At 42.0% G+C, this 26,908-nt stretch overlaps 1 long non-coding RNA gene across 1 annotated transcript in view; it reads right to left on the bottom strand.

Annotated features, from left to right (window-relative positions):
- The window catches only part of LOC118354601 (uncharacterized), a 43,845-nt gene extending 17,397 nt beyond the window's left edge, over positions 1-26,448 (bottom strand). Inside the window, exons 1-6 of the long non-coding RNA XR_004815421.2 lie at positions 26,218-26,448; positions 23,284-23,392; positions 22,138-22,205; positions 21,995-22,043; positions 21,304-21,457; positions 8,873-13,962 (exon numbers count right to left, since the gene is read on the bottom strand). This is a non-coding gene — a long non-coding RNA (uncharacterized LOC118354601). The remainder of the gene's footprint in view (positions 1-8,872; positions 13,963-21,303; positions 21,458-21,994; positions 22,044-22,137; positions 22,206-23,283; positions 23,393-26,217) is intronic.
- Positions 26,449-26,908: the final 460 nt, after the last annotated feature.

Raw genomic sequence — 26,908 nt, 5'->3', positions numbered from 1 at the left:
GAAAATGGAAACGTCAAAAGTCTCTGGCAATAGCTTGTGGTTCCTAGAAGCAGTATATGGCCATACAAAGTGTGACAGAAACTGCTAGTTGACCCTCAATATCTCCCTTCTCCTAAAGAAAGAGAAACTAAAGAAGTAGAAACACTGGTCTTAGTAGACAGATAGTCACCTAGAATAAATACATTTCCCATCCTTCCTTGTAGCTAGTTGGAGCCACATGACTAGTCTAGTCAAGGGGATGTGAGAAGTGACAGGCATACTTTCTGGGTTGTGTCTTTAAAGATTAGGGGTAGGTCTTCCCTATCTTATTTTCCTTCCTTCTCATTTTCACATAAATGTGGTTGAGACATCTCGGATCCTGCAGATGGGGGCCACACCTGGAGATGGCAAAGCACAGCCATAAAGTTGACTGAGCTTCTGAGCCACTGGTGCAGAAGACCACAACAGAGAAACAAATTCCTGTCTTGTTGAAACCACTTTTATTTTGCATCTCTTTCACAACACTCAAACCTCTTTCCTATTTGCACACAGAAATATTGTGCAACTATTTTAAATGATACTTTAAGGAGCAGTTTGAGGGTCACAAAAGAATGTTTATGATACAGTAGGTGAAAAAAACTGGACACTAAATTGTATATATCCTATGATCTCAGTAATTCTTTGCAAAAATTCATGGTTAAAAACAGTGGAAGGAGCTATACCCAAATAGAATGAAGATTGAATATTTTCCTTCTACTTGTTTATGCTTTTTAAAGTTTTCTGCAGTATATATCTAAATACTGATAATGAAGAAAAGATAAAGATTCTAGCCACCTGTATTTCTGACAAACCTGCCCCAACTGCCAGAAATACCCCCTTCTTCTGCACTCATGGGCCATTTCATTCCTGTTCCTCTTGTATTGTAAGCAAGCACTGTGTTTTATGTAACTTTGTGTTACACAGAATTTCACCTCTAGCAGACAAGTATTTGATGGATAAATCACAATTAGAAAGGCTGAGATGTTTATAAATACAGCTAACTTAAAGCAGTAACTTGGCTGGGGCGCCTGGGTGGCTCAGTCAGTTAAGTGCCTGACTCTTGATTTCTGCTCAGGTCATGGTCTCAGGGTCATGAGACTGAGCCTCCTGTCCATCCCCAAGCTCAGTGGGAAGTCTGCTTGAGGACTCTCCCTCTGCTCTTCCCCCCACTCACTCCCTCTCTCACTCTCTAATAAATAAATACATACATAAACCTTAAAAAAAACAAGCAAATTATTCACCACCCATTGTATTTAATTGATCTTCCAATATCAAATTTAAAAACAACACAAAATTTATTGTAGCATTTAAATTTTACACATTTTTCTTTTGAATATTTATGACCACCCTATTAAGTATGTACTATTACCCCCATTTTACAGATTTCAAAACTGAGGCTTAAAAAGTTATTTGCCCCAGATTACAGAACTAGCAAGTGATAGGGCTGAGATTGTAACATAGATCTTTCTGACTTTACCACACTGTCCTACATAACATTTTTTTTATCCAAACATTTATTTTAACCTTTTAACCTCATAATAGCAGTACTAGTAATAGATAATATCTAGGCAGTGTATACCAAGTGCTAAATAATATCCTAAACAATATTTGTATGTATACACATACAAACTCTTTTAACCCTCACAACAATCTACAGAAGTATTTATATTGTACTAATAATATATTCCCTTTTTTATTAGCTAGTTTGTAACTGAAAAAGGAAAGTATGCCCTAGTCTAATCATGAGAAAAACATCAGATAAATCCCGATTAAGAGATACTGACTAGTAGCCAGTACTGACTAGTATTTATTGAAACTGTCAAGGTCATAAAAAACAAGGAAAATCTGAGAAACCATCACAGCCAAGAGGAGCCAAAGGAAACAGGACAACTAAATGTAATATGAGATACTGGATGGAATCTTGGAACAGGAAAATTACATTAAGTAAAAAAAAAAAAAAAAAGGGAAATTCAAAAGAAGCCTGTAAACAGCACATCAATATTGGTTCATTGTGACAAATTGTGAAAAATGTATCATACTAATAATACAAGATGCTAATAATAGGGAAAATTGGATGTAGGTATATGGAAACTCTCTGTACGATATTCGTAATTTTTCTGTAAATTTAAAACTCTCCTAAATTTAAAAGTTTTTTGACATACCTTATTTGTGCATTTATTTATTTACTTATTTATAATTCCAGTATACTTAACATACAGTGTTATATTAGTTTCCAATATACCATATAGTGATTCAACATTTCCATACATGGTGTTCATCATGATAAGTGTGTTCTTAATCTCCTTCACCTGTTTCATCCAGCCCGCCCACCCCTCTCCCCGCTAGTAACCATCTGTTTGTTCTCTATAGTTTAGAATCTGGATTTGGTTTGTCTCTTTTCTCCTCTTTGGTTGCTTTGTTTCTTAAATTCCACATGAGTGAAATCATATGATGTTTGTCTTTCTCTGACTTATTTCACTTAGCATAATACCCTCTAGGTCCATCCATGTTGCTGCAAATGGCAAGATTTCTCATTTTTTTTAAAGATTTAATTTATTTATTCATGAGAGACAGAGAGAGAGAGAGAGAGAGAGAGAAAGAGAGAGAGAGAGAGAGGCAGAGACACAGGCAGAGAGAGAAGCAGGCTCCATGCAGAGAGCCCGATGTGGGACTCAATCCCGGGACTCCAGGATCACGCCCTGGGCCAAAGGCAGGCGCTAAACCACTGAGCCACCCAGTAATCCCCAAGATTTCACATTTTTATGGCTAATATTCCATTGCATATACATATACCATATCTTCTATTCATATCATTCATTCATCTATTGATGGACAGTTGGATTACTTTCATAATTTGCCTATTGAAAGCAATGTTGCAATAAACATAGGGGTGCACATATCCTTATGAATTAGTGTTTTCATATTCTTTGGGTAAATACCCAGTAGTATGATTGCTAGATCATATGGTAATTCTATTTTTAACTTTTTGAGGAACCTCCATACTATGCTCCACAGTGGCTGCACCAGTTTGCATTTCTACCAACAGTGCATAAGGGTTGCTTCTTCTCCACATCCTCCCTAACACTTGTTGTTTCTTGTGTTTTTGATTTTAATCTCTGACAGGTGTGAGGCAATATCTCATTGTGGTTTTGATTTGCATTTCCCTGATGATGAGTGATGTTGAACATCTTTTCAAGTGTCTGTTGACCATCAGATGTCTTCTTTGGAGAAATGTCTATTCCTGCCTCTGCCCATTTTTTAGTCGAACTATCTGCTTTTCTGAATGTTGAGTTGTACAAGTTCTTTATATGTTTTGGATACTGACCCTTTATTGGATGTCATCTGCAAATACCTTCTCCCATTCCATAGTTGTCTTTTAGTTTTGTTGATAGTTTCCTTTGCTGTGTAGAAGCTTTTTATTTCAATGGAGTCCCAATAGTTTAGTTTTGCTCTTGTTTTCCTTGCCTTGGGAGACATATCTAGAAAAATGTTACTACAGCCAATGTCACAAAAGCTACTGTCTATGCTCTCTTCTAGGATTTTTATGGTTTCAGGTCCATAATTAATTTTGAGGGGTTTTTTTTTTTTTTGTGCATGGTGTAAGAAAGTGTCCCACTTCATTCTTTTTGCATGTTGCTGTCCGGTTTTCCCAACACCATTTGTTGAAGAGACTTTTTCCCATTGCATATTTTTGCCTGCTTTGTCAAAGATTAATTGACCATATAACTGTGGGTTTATTTCTGGGCTTTCTATTCTGTTCCATTGATTTATGTTTCTATAAAAAGTTTATTTTTTTAAAAAAGGAATACATGAATTTGGAAAAAAAATCTCACACAGAACCAGAATATATAAAATGCAACAACACTAAGTCTGCCTCTTATTTTAGACTCTATTCTCTTGGTTCCCCTTCCCAGAAGCAAGCATGGCTGCCAATTTCTTGTGTCTCCTTCTCTGTAAGCACATATTGGTTCTGACATATTTTTCAATAGAGAGATCTACATTTATGAATTAAGAATCTAACTAGGTTCAAGTTAGGCAAGTGCAGTAGGGTTCTATGACTGCTATAACAAATTACTACAGACTCGGTGGCTTAAAACAACAAAATTTATTCCCTCACTTTTCTGGAGGCAAGAAATCTGAAATCAATATCACTGGGCCAAAATCGATGTGTCACCGGGGCCATGCTCCCTCCTTAGGCTCAAGAGCAGATTCTGTTCCTTGCTTCTTTCAGCATCTGGTGGCTGCCAGCGTTACTTGGCTTGTGGCTACATCCCTCCGATCTCTGTCTTCATAGTTACCTTGTTTTCTCTTGTTCCTTTGTGTATGTCACATCTTGCCCTATTGCCTTCTTAAAAGATTACACTATAATTATTTGGGGCCCAATGAGTAATCCAAGATAAGCTCTCCTTCTCAAGAGCACTAACTCAAATCACACCTGTGAAGACAATCTTTCAAAAAATAAAGAAACAGTTACAGGTTCTAGATATTAGGACCAATTCTCTTTGGTGGCTTTTATTCAGCCCACTACAGTAAGTTATGGATTTTTTAACATTAAAGCTTTCATTCACAAATTAATAACAATAACAAGAATCAAATTGTTCTTTTTCAGGTTAACAAAAGTAAGAAAGGTGAATTATATGATGATCTCTAGCATCCCTACCCCTTGCCCTCTGAGGGACTTAACTATATTCCCTTTAAGCTCATCTCAAAGGATGTGGGATGGTCTCCAGTAATATGCAGCTGGTAATTTAAATTCAGGGCCTCAAGATATTGTTTTCAACTTCCCTTCCCATCTTCCCTTTTGCAAGGGCAACTTAACTCCCAGTGCTTTGGGCCCCTTCCGCCCTGTTGCATCACTTTCCAGCTATGGTTGTTCCACCCTCATTGTCAGAGCAACGTGATGAAAGATCTGCAGCGTCTGATGCAAGACTATGCTCCCTTGGTGTCCTCTCGCCCAACTAGCTGGCTCTGTCCCCCGTGTGAGAACACTGCTGCCTGACTGGGGAACATGTGCCAGTCCCCAGAGCTCTAGATTCTGACTTTGAACGCAGCCTTAGGTCTTTATATGTGAAGCAGAAGAACTCTGGAGAACTCTGTACACAGGTGGGTTCACTAGGAGAGTGAGGAAGGTAGGAAAATGAAGTACACGCCAGGAAAAGGAAAAAAAAAAAAAAAAAAAAAAACCCCAGCCTCAGTGGACCTGCCATGCTTTCCTGATTCATTGGCTCCAACCCAAAAGGTCAGACCTTCCAGAGACAGCCTGAAATGTCTTGCCTATGAAATACCCAGTAGAGAGATGAGGTACTTCTGTTTTCTCGTATGGTTAAGCATTGACAATAATAGTTAATAATGAGCCTACTAGGAAAGTTTAAGTTGAAACTTAATACTTTCCTACATGATAGGTTCTGATGCATCCCCACCAGTATTAAAACAAGTGCGAGCAAGGAAGCAGTTATACTTCAGTATAAAACAGAGCTCCCAGGATTTTCATTTACCACTAGTGATTACTGCTCAGGGAAAGGATTAAGAGCATATATAAAGCCTAATTCCGATTCCTCACAGTCCACCTGCTAGCTCCTTTCTGTAACCAGCATCATATTTACCAATATATTTTAAGCCAAGCATGAAAAAGCCAAGAAGACCAATAACTTTGTTATATGGAATGCTGACCAAGGACATAATGGAGGAATTAACCACCACGTCTGACCTGGCTCATGACATGAACATGCCCACCCTCCTGGAGGGCTGCTGGGAAGGACAGCTGAGGTCATGTATCTGGGGTACTTTGCACAGTGCCTGGCAAGTGGCAAAGGCTTGATAAATAGCAGCTACCTCTATTATTAGCACAACCCTGGGGCCCGCAGGGAAACTCCATCCAGTATTAGGCACAGGGAGGAGGGGGAAAAAAATAAGAAAGGCACAGTAAGAGGTGGAGGGGCGGGGAGAAAGGGAAGAGGAAAAGAGAGACCAAGAATCCGACAGACAAGTTTTACAAGTTTTCCTCAGCATAGCTTCTACCCTAGATGCACAATCCAAAATGACTTAAAAAAAAAAAAAAAAAAAAACCTGATTGTCAGATGCTGCCAATTGAACTAAAATTGTATATTTTAAATTTATGCCAGAAAACATTTTTCACGTTTGGAAATTCAGTTAGCTATATTTAGTTTCTTTCTTTTTTTTCCCCCACAAAAAATGAAAGACCCAGGTGATACTGTTTTCTACCTACTCAGTCCTGAGATTAAATCCTGGTGTGTGGTAGTTTCATGGACAATTTGCCTATCGGAACTACCTAAAAATGTACCTGGTTGGGTAAAGCTCCCTTCACCTGACCCAGGCAGGCAACCTTTCCTTGATCAACATAGTGAAATGGCTAATGTTTGTATCATCCCCACTGCTCTTTCAACGTATAGGAATGAGACACAATTGATGTTCATCACCAGTCTCAATGGGGAGAGGGACACGAGTGTCACTACTCTGTACTGATCTGTGTCCTGGATTAATGCTTGGAGGTTTTGAAGAGCTTTTCAGCAAGAACCCACACAATAATATTATGACATAATGTAAAGTAGAATAAGGAATCAGCAGGAACAAAATAAACAAAAATAGAAAAATTGAGACGGAGAAAAGCCTAAGACAGCTTAGAGAGAACCTAGAATTGTGCCTTAGATTTAGCTAGAGAGACGTTTCCAGGCAGCCGGAGCAGCAACCTAGGAGCCAGGGCCCAGGGGGCCAACCTCATGCCTGGAAAGGAAGGAATGGTAGGAGCTGCAGGAATCACAAGGAGGAGCATAGGGCAAGAGTCCTATGAGTCTGGACTGGGGACAGCCAGTGAGCCAGAAATATCCAATTTTATTTCCACTATTGCAAACTAACTCCACCCCATCCCCTTTTAGGACGGCCCCAGAGAAACACAGATAACTAGTTTCCAAAGACCCAGTGTGTAGATAGTCCAAGATGCTGGTTAAGGGTGCTTCCCTGCTTTGAAGATCAGATGAATAAGCAGTAAAATAAGCATCTGCTGGATACCTGTGGCAAAGCCAGCAATTTCCTCAAGAGACTGGGCCTACTCTATCATGGCAATGAAAAAATGCTAAGGTTACGGCATTCTATGTGGTGGATTGTGGCTCTGATGCTCTTGGCATGGTCTCCTCTCCGCTTAAAGCAGGTACTACCAATCATTCTGCAAGGTCAAAAAAAAAATCCTCAGAAATCCTCTCAGGAGCAAAAGCTTCCCAGTGAACCTACCCAGATGAATTAGCTGCACAATGTGTCTCTGTAGAAACTACATGAATTAGCCCTACAGCCGCAGTTACTCGACACAGAGCAGTCTACTTTGGAGGACATCTGCCAAAAGAATACTTTTGTTTAAGAATGGCTAATGTCAAATGGCTCTTAAAAAGAGAAAAACAAGTAGCTGGCAGGCCCACCTGTTTATGGTAGGCCCCTCCTGGTGCCTAACAAGAGGCCACAGATCAGTAAACCGGAAGGTTGGCATGTTTGCATTCCACCATTATCTATAGCTAGGCATCCAGGTGATTGCGCAAAGTTCCAAATCCCTGAAATACAATTTTGCATATGGGTGAAAAGTAACAAAACTAAACAATCCCAAATTACTATCTAATCTCTAAGCAATCCATTCTGGCTAACCCTGCTTCTTACAGAATTATGAATATACAGTATACCAGGCTTCCCATCACATCTGAATTAAGGGTATAATAGTTTCTGAGTGATTTGGCCACTCCAATTGCCTCTTCTGATTCAAAATGTGTGAGGAAGGAATCCCTAGGGTGTCTCTTCTCCAGTGTCCTTGTCCCTTATTTCTTTATGATAAGCAAAATAATGTCCATCCCACCCATGCCCTGCAAAAATATCTGCATCTTAACCTGCAGAAACTTTGAATATGTTGGGTTACATAGCAAGCAGGAATTAAGGCTGGAGGTGGAATTAAGCTGCTGGTCAACTGACTTTGAGAGGGAAAGACTAACGTGGATGATTTTAATGGGCCCATTACAGGGTCTGTAATACTGGAAGAGACAGTCAAAACCAGGAAGAGGGCATCATGAGAAAGTTTCAGTCTTTGCTAGCTTTGAGGATGGAAGAGGGTCAAGAACCAAGGAATGCAGACAATATCTAGAAGCTGGAAAAGGCAAGAATAACAGATTCTCCCTTAGAGTCTTCAGGAAGGAACCCGACCCTATAGACGATTTGATTTTAGCCCCATGAGACCCATTTTGGATTTCTGACTGTGAGATGGTAAATTTACTACTTTACTACTATTTTATTTCTCCCCAACTGCAACTCCTATAAAAGCTGAAAATTCACCTCTCTTTCTTCCCAGACTTAACTGGTTCTTCAACCTTGCAAACACTGGAATCACCTGGGGAGCTTTCAAAAATAATGAATCCTGAGTCTCACACCCAGAAATTCTGATTTCAATGATCTGGGTTCAGCCTAGGAATCAGGAATTTTTAAAACTCCCCAGATGATTCTGATGTGCAGCTGAGTTTGAGAACCACTGTCATAGAGGGTGTGATATGTTTTCATTAACCCCTCTTCATACTCTTCAGACCATGCTGTTTCTTATTAGAATCAAAAGCAGATGAAAGAGCAATAAAAGGCATAAGCTGACATCTAAATTTTGACAGATTTCTCTCCAGAATAAATAGGGAGCATAACCAGCAGTAGCAGAGAAGCTACCCCTGAACTGCTTGCTCCTCATGGAAAGTATTGGCACAGGATAGTGGGCTCCCAAACCCCTATGTGTAGAGATCGGGATTTATTGGCAAAGAATTAAACCCATCGTAGCTAGTTTAAGCAGGAAAAGTACTTATTACAGGCTACTGCCAAGGCTTACCGAATCATTGGGAAAGTCAAAGAAATAGCCTCCAAGTCAAGCTTTCAGGAACAAAAAGCCACAATGCAGAAATGAGCCACCAAAGGAGTTTCTGCCTCCGCTGTGATGAGGAAGCAGCTACAACCAGGAGGCCGTCCCATCAGAAAGTTGCACCAGGCCTGCATACATACCAGCAGGTGGGAGGGCCCAATGCTCTGCCTCTTAGTACTCAAACCGAGCTACTAACTGCTGGTAGCTATGTTAAAGCTGCCACAGGAAAAAAATAAAAATTAAAAATCCCCAACTCCCCTGTGATTGTGCTTTTTAGAAAAAAACAAGCACAGCAGAACATAGTGTCCACTCCACTTCTACCTTCTAAATCTTACACAAGTATGTTCGATTGGCCCAGACTCTATGACATCCAAAATTTTAGCTACAGGAGAATCTGGGTAAAACAATTTTTTTTACTAACTTCTGCAGATCATGAAAGTTCACAGAAGAAAGCCTGAATGGGTATTGAGCTCCAATCCACCATAAATGCCATTCACTGTTCCCCCAGCTCATCAACATCCATACTTCTCTCCGTATTTAACCCTCCAAATGATAATAACATAACTGTCCCTGTACTAAAAAAATGTACTCCCCTTCCCTGAAGACACCCAAACTTCCATGAGTCTCTGTCTTTGGATGATATTTATTCCTTCTCCAGTTCAGTTTCAATTCCACCAGGATGTTCATTGTATATCAATTAATTTATAAAATTAGCCACCATCAGTAGACCATACATAAAACTGCCAGAAGAAGGGAAATGGGTAATTATATAAACTGCACTTCAGGGCAATGAAGAGATCAGTGGTGGTTATGGTAGTTCCAGTTTCAGGTGCAAGCCTATCGACGTTATTTACAACTCTTGTCCTCCCTCCGCAGCCCGTTGTAGGTTACTTTTGTTCTCAGCATCACAGCTGGGCCAAGTTTTTTAGCTGGTGGAGTCACCCAGATCTTCATTCCTAGTGAATCTGAGCACTAGGGGATCCTGAATATGCTCAATTTCTGTACTCTTCCATGTAAGGTATATGTTTAATATACACATTAAATATAGAATTTAATATAACGTTTCCACTGGGCACAAAAACCCCTCCATTCCTGCTTCCGTTGTATAATGACTATCCTATTTCCTCTTGATAACCAGGCTCAATCACCCAGCTGACCTGATGATGATCCCTCTTTTGCCTGTTGGTCTTATTTGCATGTGGTGCCCAAGTGGTGAGGGGCAATCTCAAATTTCAGTTTTATGGGACTAACTGATATCATGTGCCTCCTGGTGTTTTCACTGAGGACCGATATTAGTTACGTGACATTCCTGCCAAAAATGCATAACCTGAATCTAATTATGAGGAAACACCGTCAGGCTGTGGAAAGCGGGCTTACAGACATCCACAAGGCAGGTGAGTGCGTCCAACTTATTTTTTAGCAACTAATCCTCAAAACATGCCCTATCGTAAACAAATGTGAAGATAAGTGTGACCCTCCTAAGGGTTCATTCACACATCTCTTCCTCAGTCCTTGACACCAGTCCTCCTATCTATTTCCTTCCAAATCTCTAACCATCCAGCTATTCTACTGACCATTAACCATATCCAATGGGAATGCCTGGGTGGCTCAGCAATTAAGCATCTGCCTTCAGCCCAGGGCCTGATCCTAGAGTCCTGGGATGGAGTCCCACATTGGGCTCCCAGCATGGAGCCTGCTTCTCCCTCTGCCTGTCTCTGCCTCTGTGTGTGTATGTGTGTCTCTCTCATGAATAAATAAATAAAATCTTTTTTTTTTAAAGCCATAACCAATGTATCTGTGTCAGCCTGGACCTCTGCCCACCTTTATTTTCAGATCACATTGATAAATTCAAATCACTGATTTTTTTTCCCACTACTATCCTTCAAAGTTACCACTGGGTGGGGCTATAATGGTGCAGAAGTCGACTTTCACTAACACAAGCATATTTTGTGGAACACATCCTAAACGAGTCTTGATTCCCCCTCCCCCAGTTAACGTTCATTGGGCTCACCCCGAGAATCTATGGGTATTGGCTAAGGAAGAGGACAATGCAGCAGTAGGTGATACCTGGGAGTATGAGCTTTCCAGCAATGTACTTATGCCTTCAAGACCACTTAATGATGAAGTGTTAAAGAATTAAGAATTAAAAGACCCATTCTTACAGCCTGATTCATAAGATAACACCAAGCCCACAGACAGCTCAGGTCATGTGATCACTTGGTATGCCATGAAAAGTAAGCCAGGACTATTTCTCAGAGGGAGCATTTTTTATTATGTATATCAAGCGGGATCCTGATAGATCAGCCATCTATTCATTCCTGGAAACCTCATGATCAATTAATTACTCATGATCAATCAGCTTCCCAATGAACTTTTCCAGCTCTATTACCAGAAGCTGCTTTAACTTTGCATCTGCATTTAAGTGTTGCTACTTGTCCTTCCCCACTCCAAGACCTCAACAGATCCACTGCAATCAACATACCCATTTCAAGAGCAGCATCTCTCACCTTTACCCCTGACCTAGGACTTCACTGCAATACTTTTCAAGGATATATTTCTCACAACTTTGTTTTTCAATGTCTTGGTGAAAAGAGCATCCTCTGGGTCTCCTTAGTAAGTTACTGGGTCATACATGAAATAGTCCTTTCTCTTAAGAATTTAGATTCCTGCCCCTATATTATACCATGGATTTTGGACACCTGAATTTCCTTCCATGTAGACCTTCACTAAGTCCCATTTCCAGTCATTCAACCAGGCCTAGAATTACAACTATTACCAGCTGAACTCACTAGAACAATGAACCCAGAATCTTTGGGAAATGCACCCATACCAAAAAATTAAGCCAGATTTAAAATTGTTTCTTTCTCTCTGGCCTAGATTCTCCTAATCCATTCCTACACCTGTTCCCTAGGGTTTTGCTGATATAAATGAGCAAAATATTGCAAATCCTTGGGTATGTAAACATTTGTCTCATAAGATAGACATTGTACTTGTCCTTCTAGAGACATACTGGTGTTTGACTTCCAATAGAGAACAATGAATGGTTGGAAATAGGGGCAGGAAGAAAACTGACATCCCGTTGCAAGGAAACTATCTCAGTAAAGCCATTATAGTCTCTAGCAAGGCTGGACCAGCCTTATGAGACAGGGAAGGACAAGATGCTTTACTGGCAATGGAGGCTCACTGGAATATTGGGGATCTTGGAAGGTTGGACTGAACCCGCCCAAGTAGTTCCAATTCTCAGGGTCCCACTCTTTCCCAATCAATACCCAAAGTTTTACATAAAAGACCTAGTGGTTCTATGAGTTTAGATTATCTTTTAATCATCAACCCACAGAATCAAATGGTATTTGATATTAGAATGCATAAGCCTTGCAACTACATGAAATAAATGGTTCTTCTAGAAAGTCATAGAAGCTCCTTGGTCCTCTGATCATGCCTCATGCCAATAACTTTAAAATTCTGAGCATATCATTTTCTTTCTTGAAGTTCTCCAACGTAGGTAAAACAGCCACCCAACTCCACAGACCTTGTATTCCTTATTCTCACCATGATGGTCAGCAGGCACTCTACCAAAATCTTTGCCTTCACTGAGCTCTTCACTCTAAGTAATCAATATTTTAAGTCACTATTGCACCACTCCATGTCATATACTGCCAATATTCCATATTCTAATATTTCATATTCCATATTCTAATTCCATATTCCATAATCATTGCTACTTTCAAACCCAATAGTCAGGAAAAATGAATCCAAATTTCCAATTTTTTAAGAGTCTGTTGCCTATAACTCTCCTAGTACCAATTATAGGCATAGATAGATTTAGTTCCAGAGAACATAAGCCATTCTAGCAAGTTGAAGAATGAAAAAAAAAATTATTATAGGGCATTGAAAAGCTCACTGAATCTTTAGAAGAGTCCAAATTTAGGTTGACATTTCAGAAATGACTCCCAAAACTACATGAAGACCTGGATCACCAAGGGATCTTTGTTCTCCCCAGATGAGGAAACTGCCATCTCCTAAACAATATGACTGCCAAAGTCCAGAAGCCACCGCAGTGGGGTGGGCCTCAAGGAGAGGAAGGTGGTGCCATGTGAAACCAGACATGCCTTAGTCCTCACTTGCAAAATGAGCTTTCTGTGACCACCTCTTAACACCCACAAACTTCTGCTAATGCTGCTACAGAAAATTCAAATACCTCCATGACTAAACTTTTAAAAGAAAAAACAGAAGCAGCAAAAGCATGGCCTCTGTCTCGTTTTACCTTCCAAACATTGCACTAGTGCAACTTAATGGCAGGACGTAAATCACATTCAGAGCCCTGAGGGTAGGGTAGTCTGGGAAATGTGGTGTTTGGTTCACCAGCCACTACAATGCAAGAAGGCATGTTAGAAGTCAGGTAAAGTAGACAGTAGGGGCAGAGCTAGCAAACCCATCACAAACCCCAAATACTAAGTTCTAGTCTTAAACTCTGACAAGAACTTTTGTAGATGTAATTTTCTTTGAAACCAGTGAGACCATTGCATACATTTTCTTTATATGCTCCACATACCTATATAATCCCTCAACAGTTGTAGATAAACTATAAATTCCAATTGATTGAATGATTGGTTTAGAATATGTTGTAACAGAGAAAGGCACTTATTTTTTATTTTCCTGACTCATTGCTAGAAGTCACTGGATAATGCCTTCTCAATGCAGCTGCAGCACAAAATATTTGCTGTTTATCTTGATGACATACCAGGTCTTCTGAATCATCTGAGTAACAATAAATTATATTTGGAAGCATTGTAGATGAACTACATTGTACAATATACTCATTTCTGGAAACTGATATAGGGAACCAATGCACCCCTTTTTTTCCATTCACTTGAGAAAACAGAGAGTTTACTGTCTTAAGGAAAGTCACACTTTCATGGCCTCTTGCCTTGAAGTCAATAATGTGCCTTACAGAAGAATCCCAATAGAGATAGACAGTCTATCTTCTCCAAGATATCCCCTTTCTTATCGTACATTCAGTTGTCTTGAAACTCCCAAAGTCTCTGGTGTAATTGTTTTGCCTGAAACAGAGAACATCTTTGTGAGTGTTTCTCAGAGGAACAACTGACCCAGAGAACCATAGCCCCCTCGTTCAAATTCTGCTCTCAGCACCAAGACCCATTGGTTTGTAGTGTATAAATACCCAATTCACACAGTGTGTCAAGTGTTGGCCAGAACCCAAACCTTGCACAGCCCCCCTGGCCTGCTCAGAATTTGGGAGGGCAAAGGTCATCGTGCCCATTTCCCCCTGGCTTCAGTCAGGACTATACAAAATTAATCTTGGCCCACAAGAAACTGATTGTAACCTGGGAATGACATGAAATAGCCACTTTCTTCTCAAATCTCCCCTGTTACTTCCTAAACCATTGATTGAAAGGAAAAAGTAGCTCATGAAAGGTGAAAAGGTTTCATTTCAGAAGCACCAAGGAGACCTTGACAAGACCCACAGAGGCCTCTAAATGATTTTTGAATGACTACTGTGTTGTTTCACTCAAAAAGTTAAGGATTTGGGAGGGGGTCCATAGCAAGCAAGCACGTTGACATGAGCAGACCAGATATCTCTCTCTCTCTCTCTCTCCTCTCTCTTTCTGCAAACAAAAAAAGGAAAGAAAGGAAATGGAGATCATTATTATAGTAATTCAATAGCTCCCCTACCTCCTGAAATACTAGAATAATTGCCTCAACCTGTAGTGGAGACCAATTACAGCTTAGTCGCTGCTCTGGGCATGGACCTTCAGAGAGTTGTTCAGAGTAGAAGAGTCTTCCATTCCACATCCCTGCTACACACTCTGTGTTCCTCAGCAATGTAGGTACAACCCCCTCCATTTTCTTTTGTTAAACATAGAGCCACACTTTCCTATCTAATCCTAAATTCTCAAGGCTTCCCTATAAAGGTACGTGAGCCCTCCCTGGAGGAACTGGCACAGAATAGAAGAAAATGGCTCCAAAGGAAGGTTTATAGTTTGGCTTTATTTTTAAAAGGAACTGAAGACAATTAGATGTCATTTATACTCCTTTTTAAGAAGTCAGAGAGGAGTAAGAATAACCCCTCAGGATTTCTTGCTAGACTCTAGCCCTCAAGGAAAGCCCAGCTTTCCCTTTGTGGCATCTGCCTGTCATTGCTTCTGACTCCCTCCCCCAACATGCAACAGTGGAGGCTTCTGCATATGCTTGCCTTTCTGACAGGATTTGTGCATTGCATTCTCCCTTATATTTTTTTCTTAAGGATTTTATTTATTTATTTGAGAGAAAGTGCATGAGTGGGGAAGGGATAGAGGGAGAAGCAGGCTCCCAGCTGAGCAAAGAGCCCAACGTGCAACTCAATCCTAGGACTCCGGGATTATGACTTGAACCAAAGGCAGATACTTAAACAATTGAGACACCCAGGCACCCCACATTCTCCCTCTTATAACTGTCCTACCCCCAACACACACAAACACATACACACATACACAATCTTCTTTCATGACTCAAAAATCATGTCAAAAGTCATAGAAAGCAAAAGAAATGGCTTCAGGGGCACCTGGATGGCAGATGATAGATAGATAGATAGATAGATAGATAGATAGATAGATAGATAGATATATCCCCCTTAAAAAAAAAAAAAAAAGCAATGGCTTCAGAGCTAAATTGTGTGAGCTCCAATTGTGGCTCCACCATATACAAAGTGTTGGACAAGATCTATGCCTCAATTTCTTAGTCTATAAAATGAAGATAATAATAGCATCTACCCCGAAAAGTTGCTTTTGAAGGTTAAGACTGATTTTTTTTTAAATTTATTTATGATAGTCACAGAGAGAGAGAGAGAGAGAGACAGGCAGAGACATAGGCAGAGGGAGAAGCAGGCTCCATGCACCGGGAGCCTGATGTGGGATTCGATCCCGGGTCTCCAGGATCGCGCCCTGGGCCAAAGGCAGGCGCCAAACCGCTGCGCCACCCAGGGATCCCTGAAGGTTAAATTATGAATGCTATTCAAATGCTTAGAAAAACATCTGGCATAAGGTCATATTCAATACATATTTGCTCCTATTATTACAAGACATGGCAACTAGATGGTGTATTGAGTATTTATATTCCCTTCCTGTCCTGATAAACAGTGAAGTACTACACGTCGGCTATGCCCACATCTCCATTCAGAGGAGAGTGGTCATGAGGAGTTCTTTCTTCATTAAGATACTATAGCTGATAGTCACTGATCCAAAAATGAGTGCCCAGGACTGAAGCAACCACATGTACATAAGATGAACATGAGCAAGACTTATTGTCAAGGAGATGACTTGGCATGCTACCTAATCGGAGCACTCCATACTGAGTGGTGACAACCCAGCCCAATCAGAACTTCTCTCCTGGAAAGTTGGAATGTAAAAGTACACAGGGAAGAAAGCAATAGAGGCCTCTTTGAAAGACATTGAAAAGATGACCAGATCACTATCAGGGCAACCATCTTCTGAATGGCAAATAAGCAGAGGATCCAGTGATGGCATAGGTGCTGACATAATTCCCCACCTTACCTTCTTTCTAGTACATCTTTCTGTTAAAATCTATCTCCTAAGCTGTGATTTTCAAACTTGAGCCTTAATAGAAGCCTGTGAAATTTGTTAAAATGTAGATTCCTGAGTCCCTTCCCTAGAGATTCTGATGCAGTAGAACTAGGGTGGAGCCTCAGAGAGAGCCATGATTTGTGCACACAGGTTATCCACTGTACTCCACCAGGCACACACATATTGATGATGTGAATGCCTCCTGAGAGTTGTGCAGTGTACAACCTGCCCAGCTAAATGCACCAGCCACGAATGGTCCTCATGTACATGGCTCCAAGCTCACACTAAGAAACACTGAAGGTAACTTGGATACGTTTCTTTTTTGCCATCTATAAGAATTTAACAAATACTAGTTTCCTGCTGATCCACCAGGGTCCTAGTTACTGTGCATACTTACAAGATATCGATAGCTGGGCAGAACTGAAGCAGAGAGGAAAATGATAGGTAGAGAAAGGACCAGTGCATTGCTGTTTCATTATACACAGAAAACTTCGACAAGAGACTTGAAGTCTAGTCTAAATATATGTCCCTTCTGAGTGCTACTGGCTGTGAAGCAATTGGAATGAAACCAGATACAAAGAGTGCAGAATGAATTGCTGATGAAAACCTTACAACACCCCTAGGCACTGGCATTGTGCTCCCAGCTCCCTGCCCCTCCTTATACACATTGCTTTCCAACCTCCATTAGTTGGTGAGGGTCTCAATGTAGTTAGGGAGTAGGAAGATGCCACAAGCCCCTGCAAAAATGGATTGGGCTCCTAGAGAAAGGATTTTTTCTAAGTTTTATTTAAATTCCAGTTAGTTAACATACAGGGTAATATCAGTTTCAGGTGTGCAATATAGTAATTCAACACCTCCAGGCATCACCCAGCACTCATCACAAGTGCACTCCTACATCCGTATCACCTGTTTAACCCACTCCCCTCACCCACCTCCCCTCTGGTAACCATCAGTTTGTTCTCTATAGTTAAGAGTCTCTTTCTTGAGATGCCTGGTGGCTCAGTGGTTGAGAGTCTTTGGCACAGGTCATGATCCCGGGGTCCTGGGATAGAGTCCTACATCAGGCTCCCCGTGGGAGCCTGCTCCTCCCTCTGCCTATGTTTCTGCCTCTTTGTGTCCTCATGAATAGATGAATAAAATCTTTTTTTAAAAAAAGTCTCTTTCTTGGTTTGCCTCTTTTTTTCTCCCCTTGGCTCATTTGTTTCGTTTCTTATATCCAATATATGAGTGAAATCATGTCTTTCTCTGACTTATTTCACTTAATATATTACCTCTAGCTCCAGCCATGTCATTGTATATGGCAAGATTTCATTCTTCTTTATGGCTGAGTAATATTCCTTTGTGTATATGTGTGTGTGTGTGTATATATATATATATATATAGAGAGAGAGAGAGAGAGAGAGAGAGAGAGAGAGGCAAACAAGCAGAGGTGTGTGTGTGTATATATATATATATATATATATATCCCACCTCTTCTTTATCCGTTCATCAGTCTATGGACACTTGGGCTCTTTCCATAACTTGGCTATTGTAAATAATGCTGCAATAAATATTGGGGTGTATTATCCCTTTGAATTAGGATTTTTGTATTCTTTGGGTAAGTACTGAGTAGTGTGATTGCTGGATTGTAGGGTAGCCCTATTTTTAACTTTTTGGGGAAACTCCATACTGTTTTCCAGAATGCCTGTGCCAGTTTGCATTCCCACCAAGTGCATGAGGGTTCTTTTTCACCACATCCTTGCCAACATTTTTGTTTCTTGTGTTGTTGACTTCAGACTTTCTCATAGGTGTGAAGTAGTATCTCATTGTAGTTTTGATTTGCATTTCCTTGATGATGAGTGATGTTGAGCATCTTTTCGTGTGTCTGTTGGCCACCGGTCTGTCTTTTTTGGAGAAATGTCTATTCATGTCCATGTCTTCTGCCCATTTCTTAATTGGATTAATTGGTTTTGGGGTGTTGAGTTTTATAAATTCTTTTTACATTTTGGATATTAATGACCCTCTACCAGATATGTCATTTGCAAATATCTTCTCCCATTCCAGAGGCTGTCTTTTAGTTTGGTTGATTATTTCCTTTGTTGTGCAGAACCTTTTTATTTTAATGTCCCAATAGTTTATTTTTTTATTTTGTTTCCATTGCCTCAGGAGAAATACATAGAAAGAAGTTGCTATGGCTGATGTCAAAGAAGTTACTGCCTATTCACTAAAGAAAGGATTTATCATCTATCAAATGAGTTCAAGTCAACAGGTTTTTGTTGAGCACAGTTAAGTACTGATGGAATTAAAAAAAAAAAATTAGAAGACTCCATCCCAAGCTACTCATGGAGAGAAGTGTCTCTTGTGAGAAGGAGGGGCATAAGTAAAACATGTAAAGAAACTGGAGGACAACCAAGAGAATATGTCATCAAGTACAAAGTACTAAGATTGTACGTGGATTAGAGTTCAGGAAACCAGGAGACCAATGAGACTGCATAATGCCACATGGAGGCAATTGAAAAATATTCTAGCAGCTACTTTTGTAAAGGTATCTGAGGTATGAGATTTAAAAGGAGAAACACACTTGCTCATTTTCCTGTTGATCCCAATGTTGGACATGGTCATGTCCACTTCACATGTTCTGAACCTCACATTTTACTCTGATTTTCCTGGGGCACCTCGCTTCTGCTGCATGCTTACCTCAGCTACTCAGACACCTGGTCTAACACTTTGGTAACCACCCAACACTTGCTCAAAGCTGGCAATATGAGGGAGATAGCACATGGGGGCAATCCTTGACCAGTCAGGGATGGCAGCTTGCAGACGCCCGCCACACTAGTATCCCTTGAGTGGACAATTCCGAGAGGCATTTTTCCTGGTTCTCAGTCCCAGAAGGGGCAGGCCACAGTTTCCCACAGCTGTGACCAAACTTGATAACAAACCTTTGTGTGAACTGGCTTCCCCTCTTGTCTTTTTTCCTTTTCCCCATCCTCCACTCTAGTTCCCTGAGCTCACTTCCCAAAGGACCTGCATACAATCCTTTGTCCTAGGCCCTCTTCTGGAAGGAACTCTGGTTTTAAACAATCTCCTAGAGAGATAATGGTTTCTGGTTTCTGGTATTTTACACTCAATTTGCAGAGAACTCTGACACAGGCCTTCTCTCCCAAGCACACTCATCTCAGAAAAGTCCAAACCAACATGTACTGTGTATTTGATCCAAAGTTTTGCCAAGGCTCAGCATATGAGGACAAGGAGCAGAACAGAGTGTTTTATATTTCCCAAGTCCCTGTTATGTGCCCCTACTGTGCTATATGTGCTTGTATGTTATTGTTACACAAACCTGATGAGGTAGGTAGAATTTTTTTTTTTTAAAGATAAGGAAACTGATTGGAGAGAACAAGAAGTGACAGTATCAGGATCTGAATTCAAGTCTAAGGATCCTAAAGTCCATATTTTGCACATTTGCCTCATATTTGCTCCCACATACTACTTAACACATGGGGTTAGATGCCTCTTTCTCAAGTGTGTCAGTGGTTTTCATTTTTTGTTTTTGTTTTTTCAGTTTTGGAACTAGAAATTAGTGATCTGCAGCAAGGAGTTGGCATTTTAATCTCTCCAGGTTGTGGGACAGAGTTGGCCCTTTAAGCAAGAGTGAAAGCTCAGAATATTGAAAGCTTCTTATGTCTGTGTGCTACACCCAGGGATTTCAAGCCAGCTTCAGTTTGGCTCTGAGAAATGCAAGGCAGCTGTCTGGCTGCTAATGAACACAGAACAAGAGTCAAGCCTATCGTGGCTCTGGGCTCAATGCTGAGCACTCAGTAGGTACACATGAAACATGCGCCAAACTACCTGTAAGGTCTGAGAGCCAAGGCTCCATTTCCCTCCAAGTGCCTGCCAAAAGTAAATAGTTGGGGGGCACATAACACATTTCTATGCTCTCTACACTGAGCCCCACTTGTACCTTTTACATGTCAGACCCCAGAATAACAGGTATCTAAATAGCTTTATGAAAGCCACACAGTAGCATTTTGAGACTGAGAACCTGCCTCCTTAGTGATCACATCCCTTTTGAAACATAATTCACGGCTCTTTGAGCTGTCACTCTTAATAGTGCTCCTACAGGTTGAACTAGATCCCCACTGCTTTATGTCATCCTCTGTGCTCTTTCTGTTTTTGTGTTTATTTACTAATTGGCTGACTCTGGTTGTTTTTTATTGATTTACAAGTCAACTCAGAAAAAGTGATTCAAGTGTAAGGTATTGAAGGCTTGGATCTATATTCTCAAACTGCTTCTCTGGTCACTGAGACCATGTCATCTCTGGGGATATCTATTCACCTTGCTCTCCCCACCTTGGTAAGGAAGGGATCAGAATCATTAAGCCTCCTGGAGTAGACAAGGCCACATTCGTTCATTCACTGATTGAGACAGAACTACATTATTTCTACACAAAGAAAAGTTTAGGGACACCTGACTGGCTCAGTTGTTATAGCATGCAACTCTTAATCTCAGGGTCATGAGTTTAAGCCCCACACTGAGTGTGGAGCCTACCTAATTTCTTTAAAAAATAAAGAAAAGTAGTGACTTTAGTAACTGTAATCAATTTTCTTGAGCATGAGGGTGCCATGGAGTTAGGACTCTGTGAAGTATTTCTCAAACTGCAGGCTTTTCAACCACCTGCAGCAGAATTCCCTAGAATGATTATAAATATAGATTCCTGGACTCCATCCCAGACTTAATGTAATAGAATTTGGTTTTGGTTTTTTTTAAGTTATTGTTAACCAGGAAATTTTCATCCCACTAAAGGTGAAGGGCCCCCCCACCCCGCCAAGATCTATAAGACTCACATGCCCTACATTGCCAAGCAAAGATTTCATCGGTGGACATCACCTCCACCTTGTCCAGTTCAGAGCCGTCAGGCCAGTTCTGACACTATCATCCTGTGTCATCCTCTTTCAGTATGTGAACTCAAATCAATATACTGGTGAGGGGGAAAAGAAACTGAGAAGAGAAGAAAAATCAAGGAATTACAGTCCAAGAAACTCACTGATGAACTCAGGAGGAAATTGCTCCAAGAATATACCATGACAGTTAAGTCACTGCAAACACATATTTCTAACCATTTCCCACATCTGTGTATGGCCCTTAATAACCTCCAGTGGGTATCATATTTTGGTTCCAAAACTGTAGTCATTCAACTTACACTATGGAAGCAGGGAACCGGTAACCCAACTGTCTAATTTCCACGGGGAATGTAGGAGACATCTGGCATTATAGCAAAACTGTGTGTTATAATTGTACCACCTCACATTTGCAGAGTGACTTACGGTTTCTAAACATCCTTTAAGGACAATATATCCCATTTAAACTTTGCATTGTTGGAGATACCAAAATTAATATAGAGACTAATAAGGTTAACAGCAAGCCAGGATTTGGTTATCTCCTCAAATAGTTTCTTTTAAACACCATGAGGTCTTGAAAACAAGATCAGAAGACACTCTTCAGCAAGAATGAAGAAACATGCAGACTCTGACCCACAAACTGAGTTTTCCCAGACAGTCCTGATCTCCAGGCATGTACTCAATGGCTAAGGAAAAAAAAAAAATCATGATTTGCCAGAATGAAAATTAGCTTCTCTGATTCACTGGGTTTGAGTGTATAAATTTTGTTAATAAAAGTACCTGCTATAGATCAGATTCCAGGAGACATATTATGTCTTAAATCACTTCCTGAATTTATTCAAATCTGCCTGTTGAAGAAAGGTTCACTCTCATACATAATGCCTTTGACCACAAATAAAGTCTCTGCCATCTGTTTTCACACTAGGAAAACACTATTTGGATTCAGTGATGAAATAAAAAAAATCCTATTCACATAAATCCAAGTTTTGTTCTCTTACCCTGGGATCTCTCCTGCTGAAATTACAAGAAAAAGGACTTTGTTAATTAAAAAGATGAAGTATGAACATGTGTTATTCAAGAATATTGATACCTCCACCAACATCTACAAATTATTAACATTCACATAGCCCATGGTTTTTGTTTGTTTGGTGGCAATGCGAGCTTTTTAAAATTAGAGCTTCAGATATATCATTTTACCAGGCCCTCACAATACTTCAGAGGGTAAAGGGAGATGCCTTTACTTTTGTAGCTCCTTTTAGCTCTTTGAACCAAATATTTCAAGGATATTTATCACTACCAGGTATCTTATTGAAATGGGTAAGCATAAGCAGCTTAGGTCACTAAAGAACTAGAAACAGGAATTTAAACTGGTAAGACAGGACGCCTGGGTGGCACAGTGGCTGGCATCTGCCTTCGGCTCAGGGCGTAATCCCGGTCTGGGGATGGAATCCCGAATAGGTCTCCTTGTGGGAAGTCTGCTTCTCCCTCTGCCTATGTCTCTGCCTCGCTTTGTGTCTCATGAATAAATAAATAAAATCTTTAAAAAAGTAAAAAAAAAAAATACACTGGTTAAACAAAGAAGGTATCCTTACCATGGTTGATAAAGATGGATACCGCATCCTTAAATTCCACCCCATTGACGACTGCTGCTCTGGATTATGGAGGACTGATCAAGAGCCAATACACAGTCTGCAATGCAGCCTGGAATTTCAGTATCAAATTCCTAGCCCTATCCTGGGGAACTGAGTTTTGAAGACATTCCCCCCCCCCGCCCTTTAGGACCAGACCTAGGAGTAAGGCAGGTTGAAGAGGCTGTTACTTGGTTCATTTCCCCCAGACTTCAACATGTTCCTGAGTCTCACATTTGACCACTTCCCCTCCAGAGAAGGAAGTATGAGAATGCCTGAAAATGTGAGCACACCTTACCTCTGAGCTACACCTCCACGCGCTCCAGGCATCTTTTTCCTGGCCTCACCCCTCAGAGGGTTTGGGGACCTCAGGCCTGGAAATACCTGGAACCCAACTTTCCATCATCCTGGGAAAGACAAGGGGTACAGGGTGGTTCTATTTATAATCTTTTCACTCTTCCCACCGAGTGCCCCGCCTTCCAGCATGCTGGCCCCCTTGAGTGTAACTAATCCACATCAGCATCCCTCCTTTCAGGGATGGAATATGGGAAGGTGGGGGGATGCTTCATCCCTACAGCTTGGAAACCTTATCAACCCAATATCTCAGGGCCACACAAGTCAGAGGCCCTTTCTGCCACCTCTTCTTCCAACCATGATCCCATCATTCTCTCCGAGCAGAACATTCCAGGCCATGCTCTACCGTTTGCGTCCCATATTAGTTCAAATAAATCCTTCATGCCATCTCTTACATCTATAGGTTTCCATAGTCAACTGCTTTGACTCTAATTCAGACTTTAATATTTGCATACCAGGATATAGTAGACAAGGCTCTTATCAGACTCCTTGGCTCATCTATCTCTTGTTCCAAAAGACTCTTCCTGAGCATCATGGTTTTTATACCATGTCTACTTGTCAACCTACTGTAGCTCCCTATTATCTACAAGTTAGGGTATAGGAAAATATTGAGGGGCATGGATGCTGACAAGAGTCTTTCTGGGCTCCAATCCTGAATCTACCAGATATTAACTGTAAGTTTGGGCAAGTTACTTAAGCACCCTGTGCCACAATATCCTCCACCTGAAATAGGGATAATATAGTACATATCTCATAGGATTAATCTGAAGATTAATTAATATAGAAAAGGGTCTGATATTTAATAAACACCAGTAAGCAGCATCTATTATTACTATTATTATGGAATATGGCTCACTCTTCTTGGCTCAGCATCCACTGGTTTATACAATCTGTACTGTGGAACTTCATTTTTAGGACAGTGGATACTATCCTGGAGCTCCCTGTAGCTTCCCAAACAAATTAGAAACCCAGTTAAAGTGATAGGCATGGTGGCCAATGAACAAATACTTAATCTGAGCCAAGAGCCTAGAAGAAGTACAGAAAGCTGGGGAGAAGTGGTTTTCTCTCCTCTGCTGCTCCCAGGGACACATGCTATGCTCTGAGAAGTCAGAAGGAAGATTTGAGCTGATTATAATCTAATGAGGCTGCCAAATCAGTTTTACTTTCCAATACAGCATAATGACTGGTGAGTCCCATGGGCCCTGAGTGAGGGTTATTTTAACTGGTAGCATTATCTGGGTCAGACTGGTCAGCCTCTATGGGGGAACACTCTGGGAAATGTCATCTTCCAAGGCAGAGTGGAAGCAGCACTTAACCACTGAATAGATGGTGATACCCATGGTATTTGGAGGGCAATTTCTGAGTTCATGAGATCCAACAAGGGAGCACGGGATGGAAAAAAAAATGAAAGAGAAAGGAGACAGAAGAAGGGCAAAGACACGGCATAATGTGGGGGGAAGAACGATACAAGTGGAAGAACAGCTAAGGGATAGCAAGAAAGTGATTTAAAAAAAAGAAGAAATGGGCACTGAGGAGGGCACTTGATGGGATGAGCACTGGGTGTTATACTATATGTTGGAAAAAATTTCAATTTTAAAAAGAAAATCTTAAAAACTTTTAAAAAGCAGAAAAGAAACGAAGAAGAAGAAGAGGGGGAAAAAGAAGAAAAAAAAAGTGTAGAGATTAAAAGAACTGAATGCTGAGGGACGGGAGCATGTCTGCAACTAGAACTAAAACCACCAAGGGGGCTTGAGTGCCTGATGGATTCTGAAGAACTAAAAGACACGAAGACGAAGAAACAAGCCCACAAACAAAACATGGGACACCCCTTTGCAGCCCAAGCAGTGTCATCTATAAATATTTCTTAATAGGCTTAGTGAAGTGCTAAATGAAATGGTCTGGCAAATTCGCACCCGCTGGCTGGATTCTCGAAGCCCCAGACCTCGCTCCTTCCGCTGTAGCAAGTGGCGAGGGCGAGTTACCCCTCCCCCCGCCCCTCCCCCCCAGCTCTAGTTCCTTCTAGAACTTTCCCCACCGGGGAAACAAGGCTGGTTCAAGAGGCAGCCCGGGGGCTGCTGCTGAGAGGAAGTGGGGTCCCCGCGGGGTTTGCCCCAAAGTCAGCAGCGCGGGCCCTGCGCCCCCCCCCCAATCCACCGACTGCGGAGGAGGCAGCCTTGGGCAGCATCGCATATGCTTTGGGGTAACGATTTAGCCCATCCCAAACTACGGGTCTACACAAAACGGTCACTATCTTCACGCCCTGCGTTGCGAAGAGATGGTGAAAAGAGCTCGGTATTTCTGAGCTATCTTTGCCTCGTAGGTAAAGAATTTCGTGAGACATACACGCAAAACCACCACCTAGAGAATCAGAAGTGGAGGCCAGATCCGCAGGCCGGTTGGTCCTTGAGAATACCCCACGGGAACAGTCACGGGGAACCGCCGAGGGCAACATTCTTCGGAAGCCCAGAAACCCTCGTCTCGTACAAGCTCCAAACAGGAGGTGGACGCGTTGAACCCAAGGAAGGCGGGGAGGGTATTAAGATCATCTCTAGACCCGGGGGGGGGCGCTCCTTGGTGTTCTTTTTCTGCTCCGAAGGTTTCCCAATCGCAATGGGGTTTTCCTGGTCTTCCTCTTGTTTTGGTGTCGCCCCTGCCCCCCCGGGCTATGATGGGGGCGAGCGAGGCCCTTAGAAGGTCTCGGAGTCTTTCCCGCCTTTCTCCGCCTGCAGCCCCGGAAGCCGCCACCACCGGAAGCCGCCGCCACCTCTCACCCGCTCCCCTGCCGCGCCCTGCGCTCCGGGCCCCCCCACTCCGCGCTCCGCACGGGGCAGCCCCCCGGGGAGCACAGCACCGCCCGTCCACGCCCCCTCCCACGTACCGCACCCTGCGGCTCTCCCTTCTTGGCACTGTCCACAGGCTGTAAACGTGAGCAGGTGGCCAACCACGTGCCCGAGCACTCTCTCCGCTTGACCGTAAGCCCAGGCGGGCAGGGCCGGCTCAGGGACTGCGGCCATGGCCGCCCCAGAGGGCGCTGCGCCGAGGGGCGGGCTGGGTCAGATCACGTGGGAGTGGGGGACGGAAGGGAATGGAGGAGAAGCTGCCAATCAAAAGCTGCCGCGGCCACGTGACCTTAGCTGGCCAATCAGAACTCTTTACCCGGTTCTTGAAAAACTGGAGCTGTGGGCGGAGTTTTCCCAGACGTCGGCCTGGCATCTGTTTCCGGTGCAGGTGCGTTTTTGAGGCAGGGCTCCCCCCGGAAGCCTCGCAGAGGAAACTAGGGAGGGGGTGGGGGAGGCAGGTTAGGGAAGAGGCCAGGCGATGGGGCAGGCATCAGGACGGAGTACGAGGTGACCCTGGAGCCCTGAGGTGAGGGTAGTTCCGACAGGAAGGCTGCTCCAGGTAGCTCCAGGTTCTCCTCCCATCTCCTCGTCTCTTCCTGGAGCCATGCACTCTAGATAAGAAGCTGCCCAGCCACCTGCCTGGGCTCTGGTCCTGGCTCACTTTTCACCCACTTTCTCCAACCCTTTCTTGCCTTGGCTTCGCTCAGCTGAACCCACTGATTTTGCATT

The sequence above is a fragment of the Canis lupus genome, chromosome 4 (genome assembly GCF_003254725.2).
Source record: "Canis lupus dingo isolate Sandy chromosome 4, ASM325472v2, whole genome shotgun sequence".
Lineage (NCBI taxonomy): Eukaryota > Metazoa > Chordata > Mammalia > Carnivora > Canidae > Canis > Canis lupus.
This window is presented reverse-complemented; position numbering and strand designations above follow the sequence as displayed.